Genomic DNA, 18,442 nt, shown 5'->3' on the forward strand with positions numbered 1-18,442 from the left:
GTTAGATACACTGTCCTTTCCCCCTCTGGGACCGGGTGTCACAGTGCGTTAGATACACTGTCCTTTCCCCCTCTGGGACCGGGTGTCACAGTGCGTTAGATACACTGTCCTTTCCCCCTCTGGGACCGGGTGTCACAGTGCGTTAGATACACTGTCCTTTCCCCTCTGGGACCGGGTGTCACAGTGCGTTAGATACACTGTCCTTTCCCCTCTGGGACCGGGTGTCACAGTGCGTTAGATACACTGTCCTTTCCCCCTCTGGGACCGGGTGTCACAGTGCGTTAGATACACTGTCCTTTCCCCCTCTGGGACCGGGTGTCACAGTGCGTTAGATACACTGTCCTTTCCCCTCTGGGACCGGGTGTCACAGTGCGTTAGATACACTGTCCTTTCCCCCTCTGGGACCGGGTGTCACAGTGCGTTAGATACACTGTCCTTTCCCCCTCTGGGACCGGGTGTCACAGTGCGTTAGATACACTGTCCTTTCCCCTCTGGGACCGGGTGTCACAGTGCGTTAGATACACTGTCCTTTCCCCTCTGGGACCGGGTGTCACAGTGCGTTAGATACACTGTCCTTTCCCCCTCTGGGACCGGGTGTCACAGTGCGTTAGATACACTGTCCTTTCCCCCTCTGGGACCGGGTGTCACAGTGCGTTAGATACACTGTCCTTTCCCCCTCTGGGACCGGGTGTCACAGTGCGTTAGATACACTGTCCTTTCCCCTCTGGGACCGGGTGTCACAGTGCGTTAGATACACTGTCCTTTCCCCCTCTGGGACCGGGTGTCACAGTGCGTTAGATACACTGTCCTTTCCCCCTCTGGGACCGGGTGTCACAGTGCGTTAGATACACTGTCCTTTCCCCCTCTGGGACCGGGTGTCACAGTGCGTTAGATACACTGTCCTTTCCCCCTCTGGGACCGGGTGTCACAGTGCGTTAGATACACTGTCCTTTCCCCCTCTGGGACCGGGTGTCACAGTGCGTTAGATACACTGTCCTTTCCCCCTCTGGGACCGGGTGTCACAGTGCGTTAGATACACTGTCCTTTCCCCCTCTGGGACCGGGTGTCACAGTGCGTTAGATACACTGTCCTTTCCCCCTCTGGGACCGGGTGTCACAGTGCGTTAGATACACTGTCCTTTCCCCTCTGGGACCGGGTGTCACAGTGCGTTAGATACACTGTCCTTTCCCCCTCTGGGACCGGGTGTCACAGTGCGTTAGATACACTGTCCTTTCCCCCTCTGGGACCGGGTGTCACAGTGCGTTAGATACACTGTCCTTTCCCCCTCTGGGACCGGGTGTCACAGTGCGTTAGATACACTGTCCTTTCCCCCTCTGGGACCGGGTGTCACAGTGCGTTAGATACACTGTCCTTTCCCCCTCTGGGACCGGGTGTCACAGTGCGTTAGATACACTGTCCTTTCCCCTCTGGGACCGGGTGTCACAGTGCGTTAGATACACTGTCCTTTCCCCCTCTGGGACCGGGTGTCACAGTGCGTTAGATACACTGTCCTTTCCCCCTCTGGGACCGGGTGTCACAGTGCGTTAGATACACTGTCCTTTCCCCCTCTGGGACCGGGTGTCACAGTGCGTTAGATACACTGTCCTTTCCCCCTCTGGGACCGGGTGTCACAGTGCGTTAGATACACTGTCCTTTCCCCCTCTGGGACCGGGTGTCACAGTGCGTTAGATACACTGTCCTTTCCCCCTCTGGGACCGGGTGTCACAGTGCGTTAGATACACTGTCCTTTCCCCTCTGGGACCGGGTGTCACAGTGCGTTAGATACACTGTCCTTTCCCCCTCTGGGACCGGGTGTCACAGTGCGTTAGATACACTGTCCTTTCCCCCTCTGGGACCGGGTGTCACAGTGCGTTAGATACACTGTCCTTTCCCCCTCTGGGACCGGGTGTCACAGTGCGTTAGATACACTGTCCTTTCCCCCTCTGGGACCGGGTGTCACAGTGCGTTAGATACACTGTCCTTTCCCCTCTGGGACCGGGTGTCACAGTGCGTTAGATACACTGTCCTTTCCCCTCTGGGACCGGGTGTCACAGTGCGTTAGATACACTGTCCTTTCCCCCTCTGGGACCGGGTGTCACAGTGCGTTAGATACACTGTCCTTTCCCCCTCTGGGACCGGGTGTCACAGTGCGTTAGATACACTGTCCTTTCCCCCTCTGGGACCGGGTGTCACAGTGCGTTAGATACACTGTCCTTTCCCCCTCTGGGACCGGGTGTCACAGTGCGTTAGATACACTGTCCTTTCCCCCTCTGGGACCGGGTGTCACAGTGCGTTAGATACACTGTCCTTTCCCCCTCTGGGACCGGGTGTCACAGTGCGTTAGATACACTGTCCTTTCCCCCTCTGGGACCGGGTGTCACAGTGCGTTAGATACACTGTCCTTTCCCCCTCTGGGACCGGGTGTCACAGTGCGTTAGATACACTGTCCTTTCCCCCTCTGGGACCGGGTGTCACAGTGCGTTAGATACACTGTCCTTTCCCCCTCTGGGACCGGGTGTCACAGTGCGTTAGATACACTGTCCTTTCCCCCTCTGGGACCGGGTGTCACAGTGCGTTAGATACACTGTCCTTTCCCCCTCTGGGACCGGGTGTCACAGTGCGTTAGATACACTGTCCTTTCCCCCTCTGGGACCGGGTGTCACAGTGCGTTAGATACACTGTCCTTTCCCCCTCTGGGACCGGGTGTCACAGTGCGTTAGATACACTGTCCTTTCCCCCTCTGGGACCGGGTGTCACAGTGCGTTAGATACACTGTCCTTTCCCCCTCTGGGACCGGGTGTCACAGTGCGTTAGATACACTGTCCTTTCCCCCTCTGGGACCGGGTGTCACAGTGCGTTAGATACACTGTCCTTTCCCCCTCTGGGACCGGGTGTCACAGTGCGTTAGATACACTGTCCTTTCCCCCTCTGGGACCGGGTGTCACAGTGCGTTAGATACACTGTCCTTTCCCCCTCTGGGACCGGGTGTCACAGTGCGTTAGATACACTGTCCTTTCCCCCTCTGGGACCGGGTGTCACAGTGCGTTAGATACACTGTCCTTTCCCCCTCTGGGACCGGGTGTCACAGTGCGTTAGATACACTGTCCTTTCCCCCTCTGGGACCGGGTGTCACAGTGCGTTAGATACACTGTCCTTTCCCCCTCTGGGACCGGGTGTCACAGTGCGTTAGATACACTGTCCTTTCCCCCTCTGGGACCGGGTGTCACAGTGCGTTAGATACACTGTCCTTTCCCCCTCTGGGACCGGGTGTCACAGTGCGTTAGATACACTGTCCTTTCCCCTCTGGGACCGGGTGTCACAGTGCGTTAGATACACTGTCCTTTCCCCCTCTGGGACCGGGTGTCACAGTGCGTTAGATACACTGTCCTTTCCCCCTCTGGGACCGGGTGTCACAGTGCGTTAGATACACTGTCCTTTCCCCCTCTGGGACCGGGTGTCACAGTGCGTTAGATACACTGTCCTTTCCCCCTCTGGGACCGGGTGTCACAGTGCGTTAGATACACTGTCCTTTCCCCTCTGGGACCGGGTGTCACAGTGCGTTAGATACACTGTCCTTTCCCCCTCTGGGACCGGGTGTCACAGTGCGTTAGATACACTGTCCTTTCCCCCTCTGGGACCGGGTGTCACAGTGCGTTAGATACACTGTCCTTTCCCCCTCTGGGACCGGGTGTCACAGTGCGTTAGATACACTGTCCTTTCCCCTCTGGGACCGGGTGTCACAGTGCGTTAGATACACTGTCCTTTCCCCCTCTGGGACCGGGTGTCACAGTGCGTTAGATACACTGTCCTTTCCCCCTCTGGGACCGGGTGTCACAGTGCGTTAGATACACTGTCCTTTCCCCCTGGGACCGGGTGTCACAGTGCGTTAGATACACTGTCCTTTCCCCCTCTGGGACCGGGTGTCACAGTGCGTTAGATACACTGTCCTTTCCCCCTCTGGGACCGGGTGTCACAGTGCGTTAGATACACTGTCCTTTCCCCTCTGGGACCGGGTGTCACAGTGCGTTAGATACACTGTCCTTTCCCCTCTGGGACCGGGTGTCACAGTGCGTTAGATACACTGTCCTTTCCCCCTCTGGGACCGGGTGTCACAGTGCGTTAGATACACTGTCCTTTCCCCCTCTGGGACCGGGTGTCACAGTGCGTTAGATACACTGTCCTTTCCCCCTCTGGGACCGGGTGTCACAGTGCGTTAGATACACTGTCCTTTCCCCCTCTGGGACCGGGTGTCACAGTGCGTTAGATACACTGTCCTTTCCCCCTCTGGGACCGGGTGTCACAGTGCGTTAGATACACTGTCCTTTCCCCCTCTGGGACCGGGTGTCACAGTGCGTTAGATACACTGTCCTTTCCCCCTCTGGGACCGGGTGTCACAGTGCGTTAGATACACTGTCCTTTCCCCCTCTGGGACCGGGTGTCACAGTGCGTTAGATACACTGTCCTTTCCCCCTCTGGGACCGGGTGTCACAGTGCGTTAGATACACTGTCCTTTCCCCCTCTGGGACCGGGTGTCACAGTGCGTTAGATACACTGTCCTTTCCCCCTCTGGGACCGGGTGTCACAGTGCGTTAGATACACTGTCCTTTCCCCCTCTGGGACCGGGTGTCACAGTGCGTTAGATACACTGTCCTTTCCCCCTCTGGGACCGGGTGTCACAGTGCGTTAGATACACTGTCCTTTCCCCCTCTGGGACCGGGTGTCACAGTGCGTTAGATACACTGTCCTTTCCCCCTCTGGGACCGGGTGTCACAGTGCGTTAGATACACTGTCCTTTCCCCCTCTGGGACCGGGTGTCACAGTGCGTTAGATACACTGTCCTTTCCCCCTCTGGGACCGGGTGTCACAGTGCGTTAGATACACTGTCCTTTCCCCCTCTGGGACCGGGTGTCACAGTGCGTTAGATACACTGTCCTTTCCCCCTCTGGGACCGGGTGTCACAGTGCGTTAGATACACTGTCCTTTCCCCTCTGGGACCGGGTGTCACAGTGCGTTAGATACACTGTCCTTTCCCCCTCTGGGACCGGGTGTCACAGTGCGTTAGATACACTGTCCTTTCCCCCTCTGGGACCGGGTGTCACAGTGCGTTAGATACACTGTCCTTTCCCCCTCTGGGACCGGGTGTCACAGTGCGTTAGATACACTGTCCTTTCCCCCTCTGGGACCGGGTGTCACAGTGCGTTAGATACACTGTCCTTTCCCCCTCTGGGACCGGGTGTCACAGTGCGTTAGATACACTGTCCTTTCCCCCTCTGGGACCGGGTGTCACAGTGCGTTAGATACACTGTCCTTTCCCCCTCTGGGACCGGGTGTCACAGTGCGTTAGATACACTGTCCTTTCCCCCTCTGGGACCGGGTGTCACAGTGCGTTAGATACACTGTCCTTTCCCCTCTGGGACCGGGTGTCACAGTGCGTTAGATACACTGTCCTTTCCCCCTCTGGGACCGGGTGTCACAGTGCGTTAGATACACTGTCCTTTCCCCCTCTGGGACCGGGTGTCACAGTGCGTTAGATACACTGTCCTTTCCCCCTCTGGGACCGGGTGTCACAGTGCGTTAGATACACTGTCCTTTCCCCCTCTGGGACCGGGTGTCACAGTGCGTTAGATACACTGTCCTTTCCCCCTCTGGGACCGGGTGTCACAGTGCGTTAGATACACTGTCCTTTCCCCTCTGGGACCGGGTGTCACAGTGCGTTAGATACACTGTCCTTTCCCCCTCTGGGACCGGGTGTCACAGTGCGTTAGATACACTGTCCTTTCCCCCTCTGGGACCGGGTGTCACAGTGCGTTAGATACACTGTCCTTTCCCCCTCTGGGACCGGGTGTCACAGTGCGTTAGATACACTGTCCTTTCCCCCTCTGGGACCGGGTGTCACAGTGCGTTAGATACACTGTCCTTTCCCCCTCTGGGACCGGGTGTCACAGTGCGTTAGATACACTGTCCTTTCCCCCTCTGGGACCGGGTGTCACAGTGCGTTAGATACACTGTCCTTTCCCCCTCTGGGACCGGGTGTCACAGTGCGTTAGATACACTGTCCTTTCCCCCTCTGGGACCGGGTGTCACAGTGCGTTAGATACACTGTCCTTTCCCCCTCTGGGACCGGGTGTCACAGTGCGTTAGATACACTGTCCTTTCCCCCTCTGGGACCGGGTGTCACAGTGCGTTAGATACACTGTCCTTTCCCCCTCTGGGACCGGGTGTCACAGTGCGTTAGATACACTGTCCTTTCCCCCTCTGGGACCGGGTGTCACAGTGCGTTAGATACACTGTCCTTTCCCCCTCTGGGACCGGGTGTCACAGTGCGTTAGATACACTGTCCTTTCCCCCTCTGGGACCGGGTGTCACAGTGCGTTAGATACACTGTCCTTTCCCCCTCTGGGACCGGGTGTCACAGTGCGTTAGATACACTGTCCTTTCCCCCTCTGGGACCGGGTGTCACAGTGCGTTAGATACACTGTCCTTTCCCCCTCTGGGACCGGGTGTCACAGTGCGTTAGATACACTGTCCTTTCCCCCTCTGGGACCGGGTGTCACAGTGCGTTAGATACACTGTCCTTTCCCCCTCTGGGACCGGGTGTCACAGTGCGTTAGATACACTGTCCTTTCCCCCTCTGGGACCGGGTGTCACAGTGCGTTAGATACACTGTCCTTTCCCCCTCTGGGACCGGGTGTCACAGTGCGTTAGATACACTGTCCTTTCCCCTCTGGGACCGGGTGTCACAGTGCGTTAGATACACTGTCCTTTCCCCCTCTGGGACCGGGTGTCACAGTGCGTTAGATACACTGTCCTTTCCCCCTCTGGGACCGGGTGTCACAGTGCGTTAGATACACTGTCCTTTCCCCCTCTGGGACCGGGTGTCACAGTGCGTTAGATACACTGTCCTTTCCCCCTCTGGGACCGGGTGTCACAGTGCGTTAGATACACTGTCCTTTCCCCCTCTGGGACCGGGTGTCACAGTGCGTTAGATACACTGTCCTTTCCCCCTCTGGGACCGGGTGTCACAGTGCGTTAGATACACTGTCCTTTCCCCCTCTGGGACCGGGTGTCACAGTGCGTTAGATACACTGTCCTTTCCCCCTCTGGGACCGGGTGTCACAGTGCGTTAGATACACTGTCCTTTCCCCCTCTGGGACCGGGTGTCACAGTGCGTTAGATACACTGTCCTTTCCCCCTCTGGGACCGGGTGTCACAGTGCGTTAGATACACTGTCCTTTCCCCCTCTGGGACCGGGTGTCACAGTGCGTTAGATACACTGTCCTTTCCCCCTCTGGGACCGGGTGTCACAGTGCGTTAGATACACTGTCCTTTCCCCTCTGGGACCGGGTGTCACAGTGCGTTAGATACACTGTCCTTTCCCCCTCTGGGACCGGGTGTCACAGTGCGTTAGATACACTGTCCTTTCCCCCTCTGGGACCGGGTGTCACAGTGCGTTAGATACACTGTCCTTTCCCCCTCTGGGACCGGGTGTCACAGTGCGTTAGATACACTGTCCTTTCCCCCTCTGGGACCGGGTGTCACAGTGCGTTAGATACACTGTCCTTTCCCCCTCTGGGACCGGGTGTCACAGTGCGTTAGATACACTGTCCTTTCCCCCTCTGGGACCGGGTGTCACAGTGCGTTAGATACACTGTCCTTTCCCCCTCTGGGACCGGGTGTCACAGTGCGTTAGATACACTGTCCTTTCCCCCTCTGGGACCGGGTGTCACAGTGCGTTAGATACACTGTCCTTTCCCCCTCTGGGACCGGGTGTCACAGTGCGTTAGATACACTGTCCTTTCCCCCTCTGGGACCGGGTGTCACAGTGCGTTAGATACACTGTCCTTTCCCCCTCTGGGACCGGGTGTCACAGTGCGTTAGATACACTGTCCTTTCCCCCTCTGGGACCGGGTGTCACAGTGCGTTAGATACACTGTCCTTTCCCCCTCTGGGACCGGGTGTCACAGTGCGTTAGATACACTGTCCTTTCCCCCTCTGGGACCGGGTGTCACAGTGCGTTAGATACACTGTCCTTTCCCCTCTGGGACCGGGTGTCACAGTGCGTTAGATACACTGTCCTTTCCCCCTCTGGGACCGGGTGTCACAGTGCGTTAGATACACTGTCCTTTCCCCCTCTGGGACCGGGTGTCACAGTGCGTTAGATACACTGTCCTTTCCCCCTCTGGGACCGGGTGTCACAGTGCGTTAGATACACTGTCCTTTCCCCCTCTGGGACCGGGTGTCACAGTGCGTTAGATACACTGTCCTTTCCCCCTCTGGGACCGGGTGTCACAGTGCGTTAGATACACTGTCCTTTCCCCCTCTGGGACCGGGTGTCACAGTGCGTTAGATACACTGTCCTTTCCCCCTCTGGGACCGGGTGTCACAGTGCGTTAGATACACTGTCCTTTCCCCCTCTGGGACCGGGTGTCACAGTGCGTTAGATACACTGTCCTTTCCCCCTCTGGGACCGGGTGTCACAGTGCGTTAGATACACTGTCCTTTCCCCCTCTGGGACCGGGTGTCACAGTGCGTTAGATACACTGTCCTTTCCCCCTCTGGGACCGGGTGTCACAGTGCGTTAGATACACTGTCCTTTCCCCCTCTGGGACCGGGTGTCACAGTGCGTTAGATACACTGTCCTTTCCCCCTCTGGGACCGGGTGTCACAGTGCGTTAGATACACTGTCCTTTCCCCCTCTGGGACCGGGTGTCACAGTGCGTTAGATACACTGTCCTTTCCCCTCTGGGACCGGGTGTCACAGTGCGTTAGATACACTGTCCTTTCCCCCTCTGGGACCGGGTGTCACAGTGCGTTAGATACACTGTCCTTTCCCCCTCTGGGACCGGGTGTCACAGTGCGTTAGATACACTGTCCTTTCCCCCTCTGGGACCGGGTGTCACAGTGCGTTAGATACACTGTCCTTTCCCCCTCTGGGACCGGGTGTCACAGTGCGTTAGATACACTGTCCTTTCCCCCTCTGGGACCGGGTGTCACAGTGCGTTAGATACACTGTCCTTTCCCCCTCTGGGACCGGGTGTCACAGTGCGTTAGATACACTGTCCTTTCCCCTCTGGGACCGGGTGTCACAGTGCGTTAGATACACTGTCCTTTCCCCCTCTGGGACCGGGTGTCACAGTGCGTTAGATACACTGTCCTTTCCCCCTCTGGGACCGGGTGTCACAGTGCGTTAGATACACTGTCCTTTCCCCCTCTGGGACCGGGTGTCACAGTGCGTTAGATACACTGTCCTTTCCCCCTCTGGGACCGGGTGTCACAGTGCGTTAGATACACTGTCCTTTCCCCCTCTGGGACCGGGTGTCACAGTGCGTTAGATACACTGTCCTTTCCCCTCTGGGACCGGGTGTCACAGTGCGTTAGATACACTGTCCTTTCCCCCTCTGGGACCGGGTGTCACAGTGCGTTAGATACACTGTCCTTTCCCCCTCTGGGACCGGGTGTCACAGTGCGTTAGATACACTGTCCTTTCCCCTCTGGGACCGGGTGTCACAGTGCGTTAGATACACTGTCCTTTCCCCCTCTGGGACCGGGTGTCACAGTGCGTTAGATACACTGTCCTTTCCCCCTCTGGGACCGGGTGTCACAGTGCGTTAGATACACTGTCCTTTCCCCCTCTGGGACCGGGTGTCACAGTGCGTTAGATACACTGTCCTTTCCCCCTCTGGGACCGGGTGTCACAGTGCGTTAGATACACTGTCCTTTCCCCTCTGGGACCGGGTGTCACAGTGCGTTAGATACACTGTCCTTTCCCCCTCTGGGACCGGGTGTCACAGTGCGTTAGATACACTGTCCTTTCCCCCTCTGGGACCGGGTGTCACAGTGCGTTAGATACACTGTCCTTTCCCCCTCTGGGACCGGGTGTCACAGTGCGTTAGATACACTGTCCTTTCCCCCTCTGGGACCGGGTGTCACAGTGCGTTAGATACACTGTCCTTTCCCCCTCTGGGACCGGGTGTCACAGTGCGTTAGATACACTGTCCTTTCCCCCTCTGGGACCGGGTGTCACAGTGCGTTAGATACACTGTCCTTTCCCCCTCTGGGACCGGGTGTCACAGTGCGTTAGATACACTGTCCTTTCCCCCTCTGGGACCGGGTGTCACAGTGCGTTAGATACACTGTCCTTTCCCCCTCTGGGACCGGGTGTCACAGTGCGTTAGATACACTGTCCTTTCCCCCTCTGGGACCGGGTGTCACAGTGCGTTAGATACACTGTCCTTTCCCCCTCTGGGACCGGGTGTCACAGTGCGTTAGATACACTGTCCTTTCCCCCTCTGGGACCGGGTGTCACAGTGCGTTAGATACACTGTCCTTTCCCCCTCTGGGACCGGGTGTCACAGTGCGTTAGATACACTGTCCTTTCCCCTCTGGGACCGGGTGTCACAGTGCGTTAGATACACTGTCCTTTCCCCCTCTGGGACCGGGTGTCACAGTGCGTTAGATACACTGTCCTTTCCCCCTCTGGGACCGGGTGTCACAGTGCGTTAGATACACTGTCCTTTCCCCCTCTGGGACCGGGTGTCACAGTGCGTTAGATACACTGTCCTTTCCCCCTCTGGGACCGGGTGTCACAGTGCGTTAGATACACTGTCCTTTCCCCCTCTGGGACCGGGTGTCACAGTGCGTTAGATACACTGTCCTTTCCCCCTCTGGGACCGGGTGTCACAGTGCGTTAGATACACTGTCCTTTCCCCCTCTGGGACCGGGTGTCACAGTGCGTTAGATACACTGTCCTTTCCCCCTCTGGGACCGGGTGTCACAGTGCGTTAGATACACTGTCCTTTCCCCCTCTGGGACCGGGTGTCACAGTGCGTTAGATACACTGTCCTTTCCCCCTCTGGGACCGGGTGTCACAGTGCGTTAGATACACTGTCCTTTCCCCCTCTGGGACCGGGTGTCACAGTGCGTTAGATACACTGTCCTTTCCCCCTCTGGGACCGGGTGTCACAGTGCGTTAGATACACTGTCCTTTCCCCCTCTGGGACCGGGTGTCACAGTGCGTTAGATACACTGTCCTTTCCCCCTCTGGGACCGGGTGTCACAGTGCGTTAGATACACTGTCCTTTCCCCCTCTGGGACCGGGTGTCACAGTGCGTTAGATACACTGTCCTTTCCCCCTCTGGGACCGGGTGTCACAGTGCGTTAGATACACTGTCCTTTCCCCTCTGGGACCGGGTGTCACAGTGCGTTAGATACACTGTCCTTTCCCCCTCTGGGACCGGGTGTCACAGTGCGTTAGATACACTGTCCTTTCCCCCTCTGGGACCGGGTGTCACAGTGCGTTAGATACACTGTCCTTTCCCCCTCTGGGACCGGGTGTCACAGTGCGTTAGATACACTGTCCTTTCCCCCTCTGGGACCGGGTGTCACAGTGCGTTAGATACACTGTCCTTTCCCCCTCTGGGACCGGGTGTCACAGTGCGTTAGATACACTGTCCTTTCCCCCTCTGGGACCGGGTGTCACAGTGCGTTAGATACACTGTCCTTTCCCCCTCTGGGACCGGGTGTCACAGTGCGTTAGATACACTGTCCTTTCCCCCTCTGGGACCGGGTGTCACAGTGCGTTAGATACACTGTCCTTTCCCCTCTGGGACCGGGTGTCACAGTGCGTTAGATACACTGTCCTTTCCCCCTCTGGGACCGGGTGTCACAGTGCGTTAGATACACTGTCCTTTCCCCCTCTGGGACCGGGTGTCACAGTGCGTTAGATACACTGTCCTTTCCCCCTCTGGGACCGGGTGTCACAGTGCGTTAGATACACTGTCCTTTCCCCCTCTGGGACCGGGTGTCACAGTGCGTTAGATACACTGTCCTTTCCCCCTCTGGGACCGGGTGTCACAGTGCGTTAGATACACTGTCCTTTCCCCCTCTGGGACCGGGTGTCACAGTGCGTTAGATACACTGTCCTTTCCCCCTCTGGGACCGGGTGTCACAGTGCGTTAGATACACTGTCCTTTCCCCCTCTGGGACCGGGTGTCACAGTGCGTTAGATACACTGTCCTTTCCCCCTCTGGGACCGGGTGTCACAGTGCGTTAGATACACTGTCCTTTCCCCCTCTGGGACCGGGTGTCACAGTGCGTTAGATACACTGTCCTTTCCCCCTCTGGGACCGGGTGTCACAGTGCGTTAGATACACTGTCCTTTCCCCCTCTGGGACCGGGTGTCACAGTGCGTTAGATACACTGTCCTTTCCCCCTCTGGGACCGGGTGTCACAGTGCGTTAGATACACTGTCCTTTCCCCCTCTGGGACCGGGTGTCACAGTGCGTTAGATACACTGTCCTTTCCCCCTCTGGGACCGGGTGTCACAGTGCGTTAGATACACTGTCCTTTCCCCCTCTGGGACCGGGTGTCACAGTGCGTTAGATACACTGTCCTTTCCCCCTCTGGGACCGGGTGTCACAGTGCGTTAGATACACTGTCCTTTCCCCCTCTGGGACCGGGTGTCACAGTGCGTTAGATACACTGTCCTTTCCCCCTCTGGGACCGGGTGTCACAGTGCGTTAGATACACTGTCCTTTCCCCCTCTGGGACCGGGTGTCACAGTGCGTTAGATACACTGTCCTTTCCCCCTCTGGGACCGGGTGTCACAGTGCGTTAGATACACTGTCCTTTCCCCCTCTGGGACCGGGTGTCACAGTGCGTTAGATACACTGTCCTTTCCCCCTCTGGGACCGGGTGTCACAGTGCGTTAGATACACTGTCCTTTCCCCCTCTGGGACCGGGTGTCACAGTGCGTTAGATACACTGTCCTTTCCCCCTCTGGGACCGGGTGTCACAGTGCGTTAGATACACTGTCCTTTCCCCCTCTGGGACCGGGTGTCACAGTGCGTTAGATACACTGTCCTTTCCCCCTCTGGGACCGGGTGTCACAGTGCGTTAGATACACTGTCCTTTCCCCCTCTGGGACCGGGTGTCACAGTGCGTTAGATACACTGTCCTTTCCCCCTCTGGGACCGGGTGTCACAGTGCGTTAGATACACTGTCCTTTCCCCCTCTGGGACCGGGTGTCACAGTGCGTTAGATACACTGTCCTTTCCCCCTCTGGGACCGGGTGTCACAGTGCGTTAGATACACTGTCCTTTCCCCCTCTGGGACCGGGTGTCACAGTGCGTTAGATACACTGTCCTTTCCCCCTCTGGGACCGGGTGTCACAGTGCGTTAGATACACTGTCCTTTCCCCCTCTGGGACCGGGTGTCACAGTGCGTTAGATACACTGTCCTTTCCCCCTCTGGGACCGGGTGTCACAGTGCGTTAGATACACTGTCCTTTCCCCCTCTGGGACCGGGTGTCACAGTGCGTTAGATACACTGTCCTTTCCCCCTCTGGGACCGGGTGTCACAGTGCGTTAGATACACTGTCCTTTCCCCCTCTGGGACCGGGTGTCACAGTGCGTTAGATACACTGTCCTTTCCCCCTCTGGGACCGGGTGTCACAGTGCGTTAGATACACTGTCCTTTCCCCTCTGGGACCGGGTGTCACAGTGCGTTAGATACACTGTCCTTTCCCCCTCTGGGACCGGGTGTCACAGTGCGTTAGATACACTGTCCTTTCCCCCTCTGGGACCGGGTGTCACAGTGCGTTAGATACACTGTCCTTTCCCCCTCTGGGACCGGGTGTCACAGTGCGTTAGATACACTGTCCTTTCCCCCTCTGGGACCGGGTGTCACAGTGCGTTAGATACACTGTCCTTTCCCCCTCTGGGACCGGGTGTCACAGTGCGTTAGATACACTGTCCTTTCCCCCTCTGGGACCGGGTGTCACAGTGCGTTAGATACACTGTCCTTTCCCCCTCTGGGACCGGGTGTCACAGTGCGTTAGATACACTGTCCTTTCCCCCTCTGGGACCGGGTGTCACAGTGCGTTAGATACACTGTCCTTTCCCCCTCTGGGACCGGGTGTCACAGTGCGTTAGATACACTGTCCTTTCCCCCTCTGGGACCGGGTGTCACAGTGCGTTAGATACACTGTCCTTTCCCCCTCTGGGACCGGGTGTCACAGTGCGTTAGATACACTGTCCTTTCCCCTCTGGGACCGGGTGTCACAGTGCGTTAGATACACTGTCCTTTCCCCCTCTGGGACCGGGTGTCACAGTGCGTTAGATACACTGTCCTTTCCCCCTCTGGGACCGGGTGTCACAGTGCGTTAGATACACTGTCCTTTCCCCCTCTGGGACCGGGTGTCACAGTGCGTTAGATACACTGTCCTTTCCCCTCTGGGACCGGGTGTCACAGTGCGTTAGATACACTGTCCTTTCCCCCTCTGGGACCGGGTGTCACAGTGCGTTAGATACACTGTCCTTTCCCCCTCTGGGACCGGGTGTCACAGTGCGTTAGATACACTGTCCTTTCCCCCTCTGGGACCGGGTGTCACAGTGCGTTAGATACACTGTCCTTTCCCCCTCTGGGACCGGGTGTCACAGTGCGTTAGATACACTGTCCTTTCCCCCTCTGGGACCGGGTGTCACAGTGCGTTAGATACACTGTCCTTTCCCCCTCTGGGACCGGGTGTCACAGTGCGTTAGATACACTGTCCTTTCCCCCTCTGGGACCGGGTGTCACAGTGCGTTAGATACACTGTCCTTTCCCCCTCTGGGACCGGGTGTCACAGTGCGTTAGATACACTGTCCTTTCCCCCTCTGGGACCGGGTGTCACAGTGCGTTAGATACACTGTCCTTTCCCCCTCTGGGACCGGGTGTCACAGTGCGTTAGATACACTGTCCTTTCCCCCTCTGGGACCGGGTGTCACAGTGCGTTAGATACACTGTCCTTTCCCCCTCTGGGACCGGGTGTCACAGTGCGTTAGATACACTGTCCTTTCCCCCTCTGGGACCGGGTGTCACAGTGCGTTAGATACACTGTCCTTTCCCCCTCTGGGACCGGGTGTCACAGTGCGTTAGATACACTGTCCTTTCCCCCTCTGGGACCGGGTGTCACAGTGCGTTAGATACACTGTCCTTTCCCCCTCTGGGACCGGGTGTCACAGTGCGTTAGATACACTGTCCTTTCCCCCTCTGGGACCGGGTGTCACAGTGCGTTAGATACACTGTCCTTTCCCCCTCTGGGACCGGGTGTCACAGTGCGTTAGATACACTGTCCTTTCCCCCTGGGACCGGGTGTCACAGTGCGTTAGATACACTGTCCTTTCCCCCTCTGGGACCGGGTGTCACAGTGCGTTAGATACACTGTCCTTTCCCCCTCTGGGACCGGGTGTCACAGTGCGTTAGATACACTGTCCTTTCCCCTCTGGGACCGGGTGTCACAGTGCGTTAGATACACTGTCCTTTCCCCTCTGGGACCGGGTGTCACAGTGCGTTAGATACACTGTCCTTTCCCCCTCTGGGACCGGGTGTCACAGTGCGTTAGATACACTGTCCTTTCCCCCTCTGGGACCGGGTGTCACAGTGCGTTAGATACACTGTCCTTTCCCCCTCTGGGACCGGGTGTCACAGTGCGTTAGATACACTGTCCTTTCCCCCTCTGGGACCGGGTGTCACAGTGCGTTAGATACACTGTCCTTTCCCCCTCTGGGACCGGGTGTCACAGTGCGTTAGATACACTGTCCTTTCCCCCTCTGGGACCGGGTGTCACAGTGCGTTAGATACACTGTCCTTTCCCCTCTGGGACCGGGTGTCACAGTGCGTTAGATACACTGTCCTTTCCCCCTCTGGGACCGGGTGTCACAGTGCGTTAGATACACTGTCCTTTCCCCCTCTGGGACCGGGTGTCACAGTGCGTTAGATACACTGTCCTTTCCCCCTCTGGGACCGGGTGTCACAGTGCGTTAGATACACTGTCCTTTCCCCCTCTGGGACCGGGTGTCACAGTGCGTTAGATACACTGTCCTTTCCCCCTCTGGGACCGGGTGTCACAGTGCGTTAGATACACTGTCCTTTCCCCCTCTGGGACCGGGTGTCACAGTGCGTTAGATACACTGTCCTTTCCCCCTCTGGGACCGGGTGTCACAGTGCGTTAGATACACTGTCCTTTCCCCCTCTGGGACCGGGTGTCACAGTGCGTTAGATACACTGTCCTTTCCCCCTCTGGGACCGGGTGTCACAGTGCGTTAGATACACTGTCCTTTCCCCTCTGGGACCGGGTGTCACAGTGCGTTAGATACACTGTCCTTTCCCCCTCTGGGACCGGGTGTCACAGTGCGTTAGATACACTGTCCTTTCCCCCTGGGACCGGGTGTCACAGTGCGTTAGATACACTGTCCTTTCCCCCTCTGGGACCGGGTGTCACAGTGCGTTAGATACACTGTCCTTTCCCCCTCTGGGACCGGGTGTCACAGTGCGTTAGATACACTGTCCTTTCCCCTCTGGGACCGGGTGTCACAGTGCGTTAGATACACTGTCCTTTCCCCCTCTGGGACCGGGTGTCACAGTGCGTTAGATACACTGTCCTTTCCCCCTCTGGGACCGGGTGTCACAGTGCGTTAGATACACTGTCCTTTCCCCCTCTGGGACCGGGTGTCACAGTGCGTTAGATACACTGTCCTTTCCCCCTCTGGGACCGGGTGTCACAGTGCGTTAGATACACTGTCCTTTCCCCCTCTGGGACCGGGTGTCACAGTGCGTTAGATACACTGTCCTTTCCCCCTCTGGGACCGGGTGTCACAGTGCGTTAGATACACTGTCCTTTCCCCCTCTGGGACCGGGTGTCACAGTGCGTTAGATACACTGTCCTTTCCCCCTCTGGGACCGGGTGTCACAGTGCGTTAGATACACTGTCCTTTCCCCCTCTGGGACCGGGTGTCACAGTGCGTTAGATACACTGTCCTTTCCCCCTCTGGGACCGGGTGTCACAGTGCGTTAGATACACTGTCCTTTCCCCCTCTGGGACCGGGTGTCACAGTGCGTTAGATACACTGTCCTTTCCCCCTCTGGGACCGGGTGTCACAGTGCGTTAGATACACTGTCCTTTCCCCCTCTGGGACCGGGTGTCACAGTGCGTTAGATACACTGTCCTTTCCCCCTCTGGGACCGGGTGTCACAGTGCGTTAGATACACTGTCCTTTCCCCCTCTGGGACCGGGTGTCACAGTGCGTTAGATACACTGTCCTTTCCCCCTCTGGGACCGGGTGTCACAGTGCGTTAGATACACTGTCCTTTCCCCCTCTGGGACCGGGTGTCACAGTGCGTTAGATACACTGTCCTTTCCCCCTCTGGGACCGGGTGTCACAGTGCGTTAGATACACTGTCCTTTCCCCCTCTGGGACCGGGTGTCACAGTGCGTTAGATACACTGTCCTTTCCCCCTCTGGGACCGGGTGTCACAGTGCGTTAGATACACTGTCCTTTCCCCCTCTGGGACCGGGTGTCACAGTGCGTTAGATACACTGTCCTTTCCCCCTCTGGGACCGGGTGTCACAGTGCGTTAGATACACTGTCCTTTCCCCCTCTGGGACCGGGTGTCACAGTGCGTTAGATACACTGTCCTTTCCCCCTCTGGGACCGGGTGTCACAGTGCGTTAGATACACTGTCCTTTCCCCCTCTGGGACCGGGTGTCACAGTGCGTTAGATACACTGTCCTTTCCCCCTCTGGGACCGGGTGTCACAGTGCGTTAGATACACTGTCCTTTCCCCCTCTGGGACCGGGTGTCACAGTGCGTTAGATACACTGTCCTTTCCCCCTCTGGGACCGGGTGTCACAGTGCGTTAGATACACTGTCCTTTCCCCCTCTGGGACCGGGTGTCACAGTGCGTTAGATACACTGTCCTTTCCCCCTCTGGGACCGGGTGTCACAGTGCGTTAGATACACTGTCCTTTCCCCCTCTGGGACCGGGTGTCACAGTGCGTTAGATACACTGTCCTTTCCCCCTCTGGGACCGGGTGTCACAGTGCGTTAGATACACTGTCCTTTCCCCCTCTGGGACCGGGTGTCACAGTGCGTTAGATACACTGTCCTTTCCCCTCTGGGACCGGGTGTCACAGTGCGTTAGATACACTGTCCTTTCCCCCTCTGGGACCGGGTGTCACAGTGCGTTAGATACACTGTCCTTTCCCCCTCTGGGACCGGGTGTCACAGTGCGTTAGATACACTGTCCTTTCCCCCTCTGGGACCGGGTGTCACAGTGCGTTAGATACACTGTCCTTTCCCCCTCTGGGACCGGGTGTCACAGTGCGTTAGATACACTGTCCTTTCCCCCTCTGGGACCGGGTGTCACAGTGCGTTAGATACACTGTCCTTTCCCCCTCTGGGACCGGGTGTCACAGTGCGTTAGATACACTGTCCTTTCCCCCTCTGGGACCGGGTGTCACAGTGCGTTAGATACACTGTCCTTTCCCCCTCTGGGACCGGGTGTCACAGTGCGTTAGATACACTGTCCTTTCCCCCTCTGGGACCGGGTGTCACAGTGCGTTAGATACACTGTCCTTTCCCCCTCTGGGACCGGGTGTCACAGTGCGTTAGATACACTGTCC

The sequence above is a fragment of the Carcharodon carcharias genome, chromosome 38 (genome assembly GCF_017639515.1).
Source record: "Carcharodon carcharias isolate sCarCar2 chromosome 38, sCarCar2.pri, whole genome shotgun sequence".
Lineage (NCBI taxonomy): Eukaryota > Metazoa > Chordata > Chondrichthyes > Lamniformes > Lamnidae > Carcharodon > Carcharodon carcharias.